The sequence below is a fragment of the Tinamus guttatus genome, unplaced genomic scaffold (assembly GCF_059628265.1).
Source record: "Tinamus guttatus ecotype Peru unplaced genomic scaffold, ASM5962826v1 Tinamus_guttatus_pri_ptg000035l, whole genome shotgun sequence".
Taxonomy (NCBI): domain Eukaryota; kingdom Metazoa; phylum Chordata; class Aves; order Tinamiformes; family Tinamidae; genus Tinamus; species Tinamus guttatus.
In genome coordinates this window covers 7618024-7633775 of record NW_028288569.1, presented here as the reverse complement: position 1 = coordinate 7633775, position 15752 = coordinate 7618024, and the positions used below count along the sequence as shown (strand labels likewise).

At 42.3% G+C, this 15752-nt stretch overlaps 2 protein-coding genes across 2 annotated transcripts in view; one reads left to right on the top strand and one right to left on the bottom strand.

Moving 5' to 3' along the window:
- CMSS1 (cms1 ribosomal small subunit homolog) overlaps positions 1-15752 on the bottom strand; it is a 219688-nt gene that overhangs the window by 65448 nt on the left and 138488 nt on the right. The window lies entirely within an intron of this gene.
- Positions 1-15752, top strand: part of FILIP1L (filamin A interacting protein 1 like) — a 182886-nt gene that overhangs the window by 34857 nt on the left and 132277 nt on the right. Inside the window, exon 2 of the mRNA XM_088533670.1 lies at positions 9390-9532. The gene's annotated coding sequence lies outside the window, so the exon portion shown is untranslated. The remainder of the gene's footprint in view (positions 1-9389; positions 9533-15752) is intronic.

The window sequence follows — 15752 nt, the reverse complement described above, 5'->3', positions numbered from 1 at the left end:
TGTCCCTAGGTGCCTCATTCATCCGTTTCGTGAACACCGCCAGGGACGGGGACTCCACCACTTCCCTGGGCAGCATTTCCTCTTGTTCTATCCGTGGTTATTCTGGAGAAGAGACTGACCCCTGCCTCACTGCAACCTCCTTTCAGGTAGTTGTAGAGAGCACTAAGGTCTCCCCTGAGCCTCCTCTTCTCCACACCAAATAACCCCAGCTCCCTCAGCTGCTCCTCATAAGGTCTGTGCTCCAGCCCCTTCCCCAGCTTCGTTGCCCTTCCTTGGACACGCTCCAGCACCTTTATGTCCTTCTTGCAGTGAAGGGCCCAAAACTGATCATGGTATTTGAGGGATCAAGCAAGGTATTTTGTTTAAGGTACAGTTCAGATGACCAGACATAGAAATACAGGTATGCTGAGTGATCTGCATAAGCAAACAAACTGCAGGAGCACTGGAGCATAGTCCCTCAAAAAGAGAATTAAGTAGAAAATTCTCGATTCTCTACCTTGCTTAGTTTCATTACATATCGCTCCAAAAGTGTAACAAAAGACATAAAAGCCAGAAAATAAAAGGCAAATATGGACTCCTCTTTTAACAAAAACAATATACTCATTATTTTAAAGCCCATTTCACATTTTTTCAGGGAATGACAATGACGCTGATAAATTTCTACATAATGAGCATGAAATAAACACAGAAAGACATCTCAAGGAAAGGCTGTTATAGAAGTCTTTTACAGCAGTAATAAAGTGAAAATCCTGAAAGACTTAAAGAGAGTCCAGGAGCACGTTTTTTTTATTTACCAAATACAAGAACTGTCATATAGGCTGCAGAAAAATTAAGAACAAAACCACGGCATTAGTGTTCAGATCACACCTGCAATGAGAAGTGACCCATTGAAGGAAAGTATGTCAACCCATCCACCTCAGCTATAACTCAACAATTTCAGGGCAGATCTTGCTCTCACTCAATTTAACTATCTGTTAACTTAAATGATGCTGGATCCTACTAACAGTCAGAAAACTAGGACCTCAAGCGTAAAAACAATGGTAAACATATTTATGGGAAAACTGTCTCTTCCATTAATATTCTCCCTCTTCTTTAAATATCTCACTGGGCAGAGCATAAGCAAGCGCTCAGTTGGTGATAGTAGTACAAAGTGATGACTTCCACTTAGTAAGCTTGAAGAGGCAGCTGAGAACAGTAATTCCATTTTTAACTGTTTTTCATTCATAGACCCCACAACACCTTCCAGGGGAGGAGCACGTTCCTTTTGAGCAAATTTAAACATTTTTTTGGGTCCCTGCCCTTTTTTTTGAAGTTTTTTTTTTTTTTTTTTTGGACACAGCCTGTGCTAGGGAAAGGACAAGAGATTGCTATCACCCTCAGTGCAACCTCAGGGTCTCACAGTGCTCTAACAGAAAGGGACCATTGAGTTTTCTTTCCTTTTCACCTCTTTCTCCAAAGCTGATCCATATTTCCATTTAGTGACCACAAAACGCAACCAGCTTCTCCACTTAGGGATGCTGCCTTAAAAAGCAGAAAAGCAAAACGCAAACAAACAAAAAGGTCTGAAGGCGACAGAACCTTCCTTTACTTGTTCTGGCAATATAAAAAATCCCACTTCAAACAAAATGTTACGAAAATGCTGCTTCCTCCAAGACTGTATTACCACCTGATTCGTACTGGAGCTAGCGAGAAGTGTCAGTGAAACAACCAGAAGCCCCAGCAGGACATGGGGAGAGGGCCAAGTAGTGGCATTAGTGTGTCCTGGTCCACCTTACCCTTGACTCATTTTTAGAAACTTCAACATATTTCCAGTTGTGCAAAGGCCGTGGAAAGCCTAGGAGTCTTCCCCGAAGTTATTTTTGTCATAGTGAAAAGTTAAGGCTGAAGTATGGAGATACTTGTAATTCAGTCAGCACAATGAAAATCTCTTTATAGAAGAGAAAGAAGAGACACTTGGTTTGGCTGTGGTTGTTGCTGCTGTTGTTTTAATGGTACATTTTTTAATAGCGACAGGGCTCAGTAACAAGCAATTAGCTGTAACTTGTATGGTTAAGCTATGCTAGCTACTCCATCATCTTTAAACCAATATTTGGCACCTCCTTAGAAGATAAGATGTAGCTCAGCCAAGTTTATCAAGTTGTATAAAACAACAACAAAAAAAAACCCACATTAGATTAGGTTCTGTGGATTATGTTTATATAAGACAGCAATTGTTACATAACACCTCTAACCGTATGTCTTTGCCTGAAGAAGAGAAGGCTGAGAGGGCACCTGATCAGTGTATATGAATACCTTAAGGGAGGGAGTGAGGAAGATGGCGGCAGCCTCTTTTCAGTGGTGGCCTGCGACAGTATAAGAGGAAAATGGCCACAAACTGAAGCACCAAAAGTTCCACAGGAACTTAAGGAAAATTTCTTGACAGTGAGGGTGGCAGAGCACTGGAATAGGTTGCCAAGAGAGGTTATGGAATCTCCTCTCTGGAGATCTTCAAAATCTGCTTGGATGCAGTCCTGTGCCACGTGAGCTAGGTGACCGTGCGTGTGCCGGGGGGGCTGAACTAGATGATCTCTAAAGGTCCCTTCCAACTTTAATGATTCTATGAACCTATTATCATATAAAATATCCTAAATATGAAGGTTCTGGGAGCCACTGATTCCAAAGAATGTAAACATGGATACAAAAAAAACAGATTGAAGCATGAGAAACTTATAACCAAACGCAGAGGCACTGAGAGGGGTGACTTAAGTGAGATATGGAAAGTAGACTGCAAGTGCTGCCATGCTAACACACAGCACTGGAAATAAAAACTCTTGCCTTGTAAGAGCGCAAGCACATCTAGAGAACATATCTGTCTTACCAGTGCCATGGCAACTGAAGAGAAAATACACACACTAACCTGAAATAGTAGCAGCATCGTTCAATTAAGAACATTGCTTATAAAGGGAATAAAGCAAGAGCCGGCTGACCATGTAGCCATAAAAGCTGGGAATGTTTTCTGTTTCCAGAGAGAGTTTTAATGCCTTTGCTATTTTTGCAAAAAGTGGTGGGTTTGTCACTAGTTTTACAGTCTCTGGGTGCATGAAGTAAAGAACTGAACCTATGCACAGTTCAGGGGCTTCTCCTTGGCCAGTCTGTCACATCTGTATCTCCCCAGGAGCCCTCTGATACACAAAAAATGTGCCCCCATAGGCTTTCACCACTCAGGCTGACCCAACCTCATATGTAACAGCCTGCTATAGAGCTGCATGGTCAGCAGCTACTGCCAGCCAGTTTCAACAGGAAGAGAGAAGTCTTGAAGACACAAAGTTCCTCAAAATCTGGAAATCTGGTTAGAAATCAGATGAGAAATAACAAAAAAAAAAAAGAGAGAGAGAGAGAATCAGAGCATCTATGGAAGGAAAAAAGAGGAAGGAAAAAAGAAGGAAAAATTCTGTCGTTAGACTGCATATATGCTATATATATGTCTATATGTCATATATATCACATTTACTCGGTGACACAGACTCAGCACATGGTGTCTCTTCCCTGGTTGAGGTTCTACCTGGGAGCATGCTGTGAAGTTGAGGTCATTGCAGATTTGGAGATATCCAAGTAGAAAAGGACACAAATCTGTAGGAGACTAGTCTTTGTTGTCTCCTCAGTGGAAAAGCAGTGAGGGTTTCTTTGGTTATCCATAGCATATTTGCTATTAGTAAATAACATGTAAATTTGCAAGATCTCCATGTCTTAGCAAAAACCCAAAGCAAAAAACAATCGTCTAGAATTAAATATTATCTCCTACAATAAATCTAACTGCAACAGAAGCAATCTTACTAGCATACTACATCAGATATTTAAATATGGTAAAAAATAAAAGCTAACAAGATTGTTCCACTTCTCAAAATAACTCGTACAACTAAATTTTGTAAAAGCTGCTATTCTCTTCCTGGAGCAGTAACTTTTAAAATGCTATCTTTTAGATGTCAGGAATATCATACACATCACTATAACCTGATCTGCAGTTTTCTACTCTTAAAGTCCTAACAGCTGCTGCTGTTTGAAGCAGCCAGAGCATTACTTTTTTTCCTTTTTTTTTTAAAGGGGCACTTGCTAGTAGGAGCAAAGCTTTTAAAGTTTGGGGGGGAAATAGCCCCAGGAACTTCCCCTTTTGAGAGCTTGAAGTTTTATGAGTGAACCTAAAGGACTGCCAGACTTCCAAAGTGACAGCACACTAGGAAAAAATTTCCTATGTGTTTTGCAAATTTGAAGTCAGCCACATTTCACAACTGACATCAGAGTTTTTAATATCAGCTCTAATGAAATATAATTCTCCAATGACATAGCTGTGAAGTACAGCATTTTCATTTCGCTAGTTGGCAAAGAGGTTCTGGCCTTATTATTAACTACTTAGAGCCAAAAGTCTTCCAGGTCCTGTGCAGACATCTCTGAAGACAAGGTCTCTTCCTCATGGCTGCTGCAAGCCGAGACACCACAGGGTCCAGCCATAGAGATCAGATTCATTTTTCACATGACCGCTATGGTCAAGTTGCATGATATGACGCAAGGATATAGCGTATTTTGCCTCCCTCTTCTCTATGACTTGAATTTCACTAATCTCTCTGGGTGGGATAGAACAAGATTTAGCTTTTGGTTTGGGGGAGTTTCACTGGGTTCTAAATAGCGAGAGCAAGCAGGGTGACTCCAGCCATCAGGAGAGGCCGGAGGGGAGGAAGGGACAAACTGGGCATTAAAAACAGTAATGGTGTTTTTAAAATTGTTTCTTGCTTGGGTCACACTTCTGCCAGCTGAGGGAATGAGAGGTTTACTTGAAAGCTCAGAATAATCTTTCAGGCAACAGAGTGCTGTTCCTAACCAGGCGCAGCTTCTCCAAACGGTGACAATGAGCGGTAAAGAGCAAGGAATAGCATATCGGCTATGGGGCTGATGAACACACACTCACTTGAGTAAGGGAAGGCATGAGATCCAACATTTGGCATACACACTTCCAAAAAGCATACAAAAAAACCTCCGAACAGCACAAGATGCCTGGTGAGAGGTAACATCCCACTTCCTTTGGCCACCTGTGCGACTGTTGCATTAACCCGACTTGATTCAGGAACATAAAAGGCAGCGACAGCAGTAGCAATTTTCCTCTGGGCCAGGCTCTGATCTCATGCCATACCTCAAGAACCATACCTACTTTTCCTAGCTTTCTGTAGTTCTCAAGGGTTTTTTAATATGGGTCTGCTGTACATGAAAAGCAGTCCAAATAGATTTTGAATTCTTGCTGAATGACGACTGCATAGCAGCTACAGCAAATGTTGAAAAGAAACTGTGTTAACTGCTTCAATTGTGTTGGTCAGGGAAGCGTTTCCGTAGCTGCACGCTGCTCCAAAACATGTTATCTCTTTCGGTGCTGTGGTTCTTTTCCAAAAGAGAGATGTGGAAGATGAAGTAAGTGTGAGCCTGCAGTTTCTCTAGCTTGCTGACAAATGCTAGACTCCGTCTCCAAATAAGATACAGAGTAAATGGGCATTGGCAGTCTTCTCCTCCTCCATGTAACTTACCCAGGCATAAATGAGCCTGTGCCTTAGGGAGAGAGAGCACAGCAGAGGAAAATTCACCCTTCATGGCTGCTCTAGAGAGTTTGGATCAGGATGCAGTAATACGGTTGCTGGAGGCTTTGCTTCAGTAAGGAGAGACACAAACTTTTGTAAGGATGCTGGGGTTTAGCTCATCACGGATGCTGCTATTTCCAACGGAGAGCAGAGCATCACTGAATGCCTCTTGCAGACAGTTCTGGTTTGCTTTTCCACAATTTCATAAAGCGATATTTTTTACTGAGATTTTATATAATGGTTCCTTAATTTAAGAAATCGCAATTTGTGGTAGTGAGAAACTGTCTGCATTGACCATACTCAGTGAGCTATTGTTTCACCCATAATTTTTCCGTAATCTTTTACCACTATTTGTTTTAAGGCACTGGGATTTTATGACAGTGTTCTTGCCTCTGTTAGAGGACAATGTAAGCCTGAAACCAGCAAAATACTTGTCTCCAGAGATCATATCCCTTCCATGGGGTGTTGGCAGTCAAGGGTTTAAGAATGGGAAAAAACACATGGATAGTAAAGAGGATCAGAGACATGGCTTATTAAGCAAAGTTGTTTTTATTTCTTTAAACACTTGCTAAAACTATCACAAGCTCCTGCCTGTGAACACAGAAAGCCACTATTTCTCACATACTTGCAGAGTCTTAATATGCAAAGCTAGACTGAAATGGTCTTTAAACTTTTACATCTTCCACCCACACAAATGGAGCAGTCCCCTCCTACCCGTCCACAGCTTCCAGCCTCAAATATCCTGGCATAAAATGATCAGACAAAATAGGTGACTTATGTTTTTATTGGTTCCTCCAGACTATGACGACATTTCCTAAAACACTGTGCCAGGAAACTATTAATGTCTCTGAAAAAGTGGAAAGGGTCAGGCTATTTCAAAGGGTATGTGTTTGCTAAGAAGCCTTTGTTGTTGATGTATAGGCCACTTAAGATGCAATTAATAACAATAATAGTTATCATTCACATAATATTTCTAGCTTTAAAGTATATTATGAATATTCTAACACCTCTGTGTGGCCTGGTAATGCCTGTGTGTGCCCCCTTTTACCTTTTGGAGAATTAATGTTGGCAGGTTAAACAGCTTGCTCGAAGTTTTATAAAGTACATCCATTTCAAGGTCAGAACTCCCTTCAGATTTGTACAAACTCCTGATCTTAGACTGTTTTTGGAGGGAGAAATGGAAATGGCTGCAACTTATCAGCATTAAAAAAATGAAGACCGCGAAGATTTTCTACGTTTATATCAGTTGTGTTGGCCCGCATTTGACAGTGCAAGTCAGTTCAGGCATTTCCAAGGTGGGGATAAGAGGTTTATGAAGAAAGCTCTGTGTGCTTTATACACAAGTACTAAACCAAACCATTGCCCCTCTAGCAAGAACACAGCACAAGAAGTGCAGGAGAGAAAGAAGGCTCCAAAACCCAGCATACTTCACATTTTTCAAGCACATGCTATACACTTGTTTGGGCTCCGCTGTCAGTAAGTTTGGGAAGCATCAGAAGTTTGCTGGGCAAATTGCACTTGCAAACCCAATTCTGATACTGACGAGTATACACGAAGGACAGCTCCATAACACGGCAGTGCAAAGCAGATTTAAAACCAGCCTCCCTACAGTGTACAAAGTAGGGTACACAGAAAAGCATGTCATGGCCTCCTAAAACAAGCAGAGGTCAAGACTTGCTCCCCAGGAACTACATTCTGCTCTTACAGACTCAAGAACCTGATTAGTTTGTCCTGTCTCAAACGATGATGATCTTGCCAACCCACACAAGCTGCAGGTAAAATCCCACTATTGCACAGTGCCATCTCCTGGGCAAGCACGAACGAAAAAAAACCTCACAACTCCCTGTCTTCCCACAGCATCTTATGTTTTATATCTCCTTTCAGAGATGCTGGCAGGCCCAGCATTACCTCTGTTCTCTGAATATTAGCACTGAATTCATGGAAAGAAGTGCAGATTGTTTACAGCTCCCGATACAAAGCATGAGACTCGGCAGCCTGCTCCTGAGCAAAGCAGTATGTGCATAAGGCCAGTACCATGCAGACCTGCAGAAATAAGTTCACTCTGTGCTGCTAGCTAATCACAAATTAGCAATTAGGGCTTCCTTTCAACGTCCAAACAGGAAAGGGGAGTGGAGGAAGTGAAAGCTTAATAATTTCTTGTATGTTAACAAGTTACACGGGCCACCCTGTTAAAAAATTTTTGTTATGCGAACAAAAGCTTAGCACATTGTCTGCCACAGCGGCAAGCATTTATCATTAAGCTCAAGCCATGCATCTTGGCAGGAGAGGGAAGGGAGACAGAGGAAGATGCAAACATTTCACTCAGCACTGTTTAACATACGGTATTAGATACTAGGAGGTTTAGAGTGGAGGATCCTACCTCACTGCAATCACAAGTATTGAGATTATGGCCCCCAAACCAAACCAGAGTTGGTACATCTGACAGTCTCTCTACAAATATTCAGTAGAAAGACAGTATTTTAGTGGTCACAAATTGCTAAAGCTGTAACAGCCATAAAGAGTAACAAAGAGTAAAGAAAAATAGACAATGTGTTTCATCTATTTCTTTCCAATGCCTTTCAGCACTACCAGCAGCTCTGTATATTCCATACCTCTACCTAGCCATGGTAGAGCTGGGGAAGAAATCTCTGTGGGACACAAGGAGACCCCTACGAGGCCTGTAGCAGCAAGGGACACTTCTCTCTCTGTCTTCAGAAATAGTTCGGATTATAGTTGCTGGCAGGAGTGGGAAGCCTGGCTCCATTGCCAGCCTCTACCTTCATGCTATCTTCACTACATGAGGAACAAAAAATACGTTGCACAACTGTTGAGCAATTCTGGAAAGTTCAAGACAGATTTAAAGCCAGTATCTCACTTGCCTGGAAATATTAAGACAGATTAGGGCCACAATATGACTGTTACAACTAGACACAGGATGATATTTTGGGAGACCAAAATTACCTTGGGCCTATACAGTAGAACTCCTCATTTCTAGGGACCCTTTGTGGGGTATGCCAAGCAAAAACATCTTATGAAGAAATTCTTAGACTTAACAATAGAGAGGGATGATTTAAACGGGCTGCACAGAAAGCAAAAGAAAGACAAGAAAATCTAGGGAAAAAAAAAGTCTGTCAACACAGCTGCTGCACAGTCTCATTATCTCCCATGGATGCAAACAAGAACAGATACATAACATGGATAGTTACCATTGCCCAAAACACACTGGCTGGAGCAAGCAAGGAGCCTAAGCGTTGTGAGTGCATGTTCTCCATGATGGAATTTAAGGGTAAATTTTCCCTTAGATTCAGCAGTGAAGAAAGCACAATCCTGGTTCTGCAAAGCCTAAAGCAGCCACATGCCATAAGCTATCTCAACATGCCTGTTACACTATGCATGAGGATGGAAATATGGGCCTTACTGAAGACTCATATTGCTATTGGTACTGTTTTATATGTGAGCTTCCACTCTCAATCCTCTTGGCTCAGATGGTTTACATGGAGGCAGATCAGATATTTAATCAGCCTTGATTTCAGACCACCCATTAGCAAAAACACTCCATAACAAGAGCTTTGAAAGCTGAAAAACACCAACTGTACAAGATTGCTTTCTTTCTTTTTTTTTTCTCCTCCAGACTTAAATATATAGGTAGAGATTCCATCTTCACCAGAAACATTGATATTCTTTCTAAAGGATGAATATATTGTGACTTTGAACTTCAAGACTTGCTAACTCTACTGTGTCCAAACATCTACCTTCTGTCACCACTGACTCCCTTATTCACTTATCACTTAGGATGCTTGTATTCAAGGCAGCAGTGCTGCTTCCTACTACACGAGAAAGACCATGACAACTTGGCTGGACTGCAACCTGCTCAGTTCCCAAAATGATGATGTATTCCAGAACGTTCAGCTTTCTCGACTGTGATGCCCCAGCAGGTTAGTTGACCTTCATTTAATTTCTCTAGTGTCAAATCAAAGCCTCAACATTTGCAAATCTCAAAAAGAGACTTGCAAATCTCCTCTTCCTCCTCCTCCCAAAAAGCAAGGGAGTGCTTCTAGCCATAAACATTGTCATGAGCAAGGTTACTTTGGTAAGGAGTGCTAGGAGAGTTCCTACTCGTTTAGCAGCTATGACTGTACCTCGGATCAACTGCCAAAAATGGAAGCATAATGTGTTTGACGATTCTTAGTGAGAGACAAATCACGATCCATGTCCTCCTTGCCCTACCTTCACACAATGTCCCAGCTCACACGTTCCATTCACTGAAACATCTAGAGGAATACATACTTGTGACCAGTTTCTCTGGACCAGACACCAGGTAGCTGTTAAATAATGTTGAGAATGATTTCACCATGAGATGCTTTTACTGGATCTTGCCCAAGAACTTTCTATATATTACATATACTGCTGTTTTGCTGCAATTGCTGTCTCAAAGCAAGAACTAGGACAGATATATGCATGACATCATTCAGACGAGGAGATTGTATGTTTGGAGAGGTGTGGTAATACTTGACAAAACAGATTATCTTTTTCCTTCTCTCTTCCAAAACAAAGATTTTCTTGGACGATTATAAACTCAGGGGTTCCTGTAGTTTTGTTCAAGGAGGGTAACATATTGGGAGGAACATCAGGCTAGGGGCTGCATAACAAAAATCAAACTGCACTACAGTGCAGGACAACCAACACCTGGAAAGTTCCTCCGAGGGTCATAGTTAGAAGCTATGAGCTTCCAGCTCAACCTTTAGGAACCTCCAACTTAGATGCTGATTTTTTGTGAGAAATATAACGGATCTTTGGGAGTGTTTTTTTTTTTCCTTCAGGCATATTTCTGAAGGCTTTTTTTTAATCTGCTGGGCTCTGCGTCACGCAAGCAGGAGGTTAACTAGGCAAGAACAGACATGATGACCTTTCCATTTATAACGTACTTGTAAACATGTATAAACTCAAAACAAAACAGGCAAGAGTCTATATTGAGGACATGAGCATTTCTCATGGAAGCAGCTCCTATTATATTGAAGGGAGGAGAAGCAGTTCTTATTGTTTAAGTCTTCGGTACATCTTTTATTTTCAAAGTATGAAGTTTGGGGGATGTAATGATAACTTTTGGTATTCTCTAGAAGAACACTCTCACTATGGTCTTGTTGAGATACTTGCATGACATGTTTCTTTGTGTCACACACTTACATATAGAGGAACGATTTCTGCTTTGCATTGCCTTTTCCTGGTGATGATAGAGAGAGAGTTGCCGAGACGAAGAGCATCAGCCTCCCATTCCCATCTCTTAAAGGTGTAGGCCACAAGTGTGAAGCATCAGGGGATGCTCTTAGAAGTGGGGAACATACACCTAAGCCAGGTCAGACAAAAGCTCTGTCTCAGCGGAGTAAGTTAAGGAAGATGTGAGACACTACTGGTATTATGGACTCCGTTTTGCAACCCCACATACACATGCTGTGTACATTTTCAAAGGCCACTCACTCCCAGTTGCACTTATATTCGCAAAGTGAGAGATTTTAGCCTCTTGCTCCCTAGCTTGCAGGGCTGGACATAAAGTTTGCTCAGTTGGTGCTGTTGCTTGCTGTTACCACCCTACAAAAGGGCTGCAGCTCACTTAGCTTTAGAAAAATTAATGGGGAACACCAAGTTTAATCCTCAAGTGCAACTGATTCTCAGCAGAGAATTCCTATTTTACCTACAGGAACCATCTGAGGAATCAATCCTTTTTTTTTCAGCCAAGCCTTTTTTTTTTTTTGACTTTTAGTTCAAAAGTTTTGTGAGGAAAAGCCTCCAGTGAAATGAAGCAGCAGACAGATAAAAATCTTTGGAATGTCCTCCAAGAGCTGTGCTACAAAGGGAGACCTGGCGTCAGCCCCACACAATCCAGAGACATAGGGGATTCCCATGGAGAGCCGAGCTCAGGCCCTGAGCAAAAAAAATCCTCTTGTGTTAGAGACTAACTGTGCTCAGTTAGTCTGGCTGCCTTGCCAACAGCCATCTCAAGTTTTAGGCAGGAACAGACACGCTGGGTCATCTGCTCCTGTTGGGGTCACCGGATAGTGCTGGTGTTTGGAAGACTGGATGCCAAGCAGCACAATGCTCCACTATAGCAGTATAGCAGTGTTTTTTGTTTTTTTGTTTTTTTTTGTTTTTTTCTCCTTCATTTTGGGTCTCCTTTTAGCAGTAGGCATAGTGAGATGGCAAAGACTTGGCATGTTGTGGAGCAACCTCCTTTTTGCTCTCAGGTCTCCCCCTCACATGTAGCTGGTCAAAAAATCATGGCTCATGCTGCTCAGCATAGATAAGGTGCCTGTGCACTGAAGGGAGGAAAAGCTGCTGCCTTCTGTTGCAAAATGCAAGAGATGTAGGTCAGGTAGGTCAAACCCCATGTAGGTGGGGGAGAAATGAGACCAAAGCCCCGTGTGACTGCCTCATGTTCAATACATGCAGTTTGACAGGTTTGGTAGCACGGTCAGAGCTCCCAACCAGGCAGCTGGTACATATGTAAGGCCCTAGAAATATCACTTGCCTTCACTGAAAGCTGAAAATGAGGCTGTGAGATGCACTGCAAAAGCACTGAAACAACTCAAACGCAGCAGGTTATCTACACTGCGACTAGCCAAAGAGGCCAAGTTTGTTGTGTGGTCTGTTTAAAAAACACAGGCCAACTGTTGCGCGTGTTTTATCTCATTGCGATCGAGCTAAACAATGCAGCCAGGCTATTGTTCTTGCCACATGGTAAGTTACTGGCTGCACGTAAACACAGCTATTAAGCTCCAGAGGGAACTGCTTGCCATTCGAAAGACTGAGCGCCAAGCTAAAACTTGCTAAAACTGACCTAAAAGTTAAAATTTCTTCCTGGAATCTATATATGGTAAATTGGCTGGCATTAGCCAGTAAATTAACTATGACAATCAAGGCACTACCTGCGGAACAGAGAGGTAAGTGTAAGATCCAGTGTAAGATCCAGATCTTCTTCGCCACTACCAGTGACCACCTCAAGTGCCCTCAAGCTAGTTCTCTCTTGATGAGCATCACCTCAGTGTAACAAATTCAAGGTAATTGGCACAATGGGGATGAACTCCATACGCTGGCACAGCTGACTCCAAACTCTCCTCCTTCCATTGCAAAAACACCACACTCTGTGGCTGCTGCGCAAGGACAAGTCTGAGCTGTTAACCTCTTGTGACATTCAACATTTGCACAACTCATTAGTGGAGCGCTCGGTGCACAAATAAACATCAAGTCCTTATTTTCTGATTAGCTGTATTCCTGCTGCATCAAAAAGTCCTAATCAAAACCAGGCGGTCAGTCAGCTTGCTAGGGATAGCACCCATGAAGGAAGACAGAATTCCCACCCAACCATAGGCACTATTAAAAGCCCCTACTCTGCAAAACCATCTCTGCCCCTCTGTCAAAGGCCCTGATACCACCAACTCCAACAGCAACACTTTGTGGAAGGATCTTTGACTATATAGGGCATAAAAGAATATAAGAGAACAAAGTATTGTTAAATCATTTTATGAGAGGTGTTCAAAGGCACCCAGGCATCTGGAACATTTGGGACTCACCCCATGACAAGTTCAAATTCAAGCTGAGCAGTCAGAAGTTGTGGAGGGCTGGACCCCAAGGGGAGTGGAACTGGGACAGACTGCAACGCAGAAGCCGGCTTCTAGGTTCGGTGAGACTGGTAGCTAGAGAAAGGTCTTGTCCTTCTTGCAGCCAGCACAGGGAGAACAGATGTGGTCTTCCATGCAAACATTCTATGACGGGATGTTTGCAATATTAGGAAAAATGACTGTGAGGCACTTGAGATTGCAAAGGAGATGGAATTGCTTCTTCCAGCCCTGTGCAAAGATGAGAGAGATGCCAAAGCTCAGCTCACCATGCTGAAATTTTCACCCAAAGGACAGAACTGCTTTTGGAAGTCTGTGCTTGTCCTTTGCACAGTTCAATCATTCCTCCTTCTGTGTACAACATTTCAGAGAAAGCTACTGCAGGATCTCAGATGTATTGCATTCAGTATGCATTGTCCAATAGGAGCAAATGGGATAGAGTGCTAGATTTGCCCTTAAACTTTAATTAAACACCACATTCCTCTACTTGCTCTAACCTCCGTACTCGCTCTCTTAATCTCAGCCTCATTAACCGTATGCTCTGCTCTTTTCTGCCTTTCCTTCACTCTTCACAGCTTTCACTAAAAAGTGAAAATAATTTTCACTAAAATGAACCTTCCTTGTTGCATGTTATTTCCCTTGTACCACAATAAAAATCACAGCACTGATCTGATTCTGCAGGTGTGCCAATTTTGCATTACTTTGATCCTTTCCTTGTAGTGGCACTGTCCACAAGACCTTCGGGACATGGGCCAGTCACCATTTGAACATTATCCAGAAGAGCTAATCTGGCACTTCTGCACATGCATTATACATGGCCTTAACACTGGTTGGATCCCAGGTTTCCTAGAAACGATCTATTCTATTTTATAATTTGCAGTTTGAGATCAACAGATTGATACTGCATCCTCTCCCAGTATCAAAACTAATGCAGTTTCCATCCAGCTCACTGACTTTAAAGGCAGCTGAGAAATTCCATGTCAGACCCCAGGCAAGGGGCAAAGCTCCTGCTGACTTCAGGGAAAACCCTAGATACAGAGCAAAAGGCCGCCAAATCTGACACTTTAAAAAGACAGTGCAAAGTGCCTACCTAATACTTGCCAGGGTAAGTCTCAAGTAAGCACTCGCATACCACGGTGCTGAGCATGGCAGTAAAACCTAGACAGATTGTTTAAACAGGCTAGGACGTGGGCATCCTGTTTCTCACGGCACTATCCGCGTAACAGGCGACCGCTGCCAAACATTACAGTACAAATTTCCCACTGCGCCTAAGATGCAGTTGACAAATATCCAGAAAAAAGAATAAAAATATTTATATCTTAAAACATGCTAACTGGGTAAACAAGATTGTAACTGGCTTGCTGTTATGTCTGCTTACCAACACTCAGGCTGGGGCAGACATAAATGTTTAGAGGAATTGCTGTTGTGCGTGCACACGTACCCACCGAGTTTTCTCAGGCAGCTGGAGCAAGTCTTGCCCTACATGCAGACTTCAAGCATAGCTACTCTCTTCATCATCTGCTGAAGGCTAGTTGTACCCTGACTGTGACTACAGCATTGCCTTTCGCCGCCTCTAAGAACTGTTTTTATGGACCCATTTACTTTCCCAGATAGTTATATCTAAATAAAATCTCCACTGGCTAAAATAGCCCAGCAATGGTGAGATGGGTTACTTTTAAGTACGAGTCCGCAGTTCTACTCCTCCCCAAGTCTCCCTGCAAGTTTGTAGAAGTCCTGTTTCAAAACTCCTAACATCTGAACCCCTTTTGAAATTTGCCACCTTAAATGTATCTGCTTGGTAAGATTTTGCTAAAAAATAGAACCTCTTAAATAGACATGACTTGAAATTTCTTCATCTGCTATAAAAAGACTCAACAACAACACCAAATGCCACTAATTATCTGTGCAATTCTTCTAGTTAATTCTTGTGGTTTCATCATCACCATGTATTCCTTTTTTCCTTTTTTATGGTTTTCCCCCCTTTTCTTGCTGCCTGAGAGACGCAAACAAACAAGGGATTTGCCCAACTAGCCACACAAATATAGCAATGAAAGACGGTAGCCTTGAAGAATGCCAAAAGCATCATCTAAAGAAGAAAACATGGATTTTTTTCCCCCAAGAAATCACAGCCATTACTTGCACTAGCGATATGCAAAAAGCATTAAGGCAGATGTACAAATTTTAAGCTGATGATGTGCCTTAGCTTGCAATATCTGAGAAGTGTTACAGTGAACATTAGGGAGCATTTTGATATGGGGCACGGGATTGGTTGACACTCGTTTCATTGCTCAGTGTGGCATATTTTTCATATTATGTAATGCTTATTGTATGTATTACAACGATACGTAGCAGAAAGCCATCAGGAAAGGGTTTCACAAGGCAGCATACAAAGAAATGTGATACAATGATAAAGAGGCAGCATCTGATTGCTTTTCCTGCAACTCTTCTTTCTCTACCTTTTGGCAGCTGCTAAATCTGTGCATTCTCAGCAGACCCCCAAACCTCACCACTGTCCAAAGGTCACTGCAGGCAGTGGGGGGGAAAG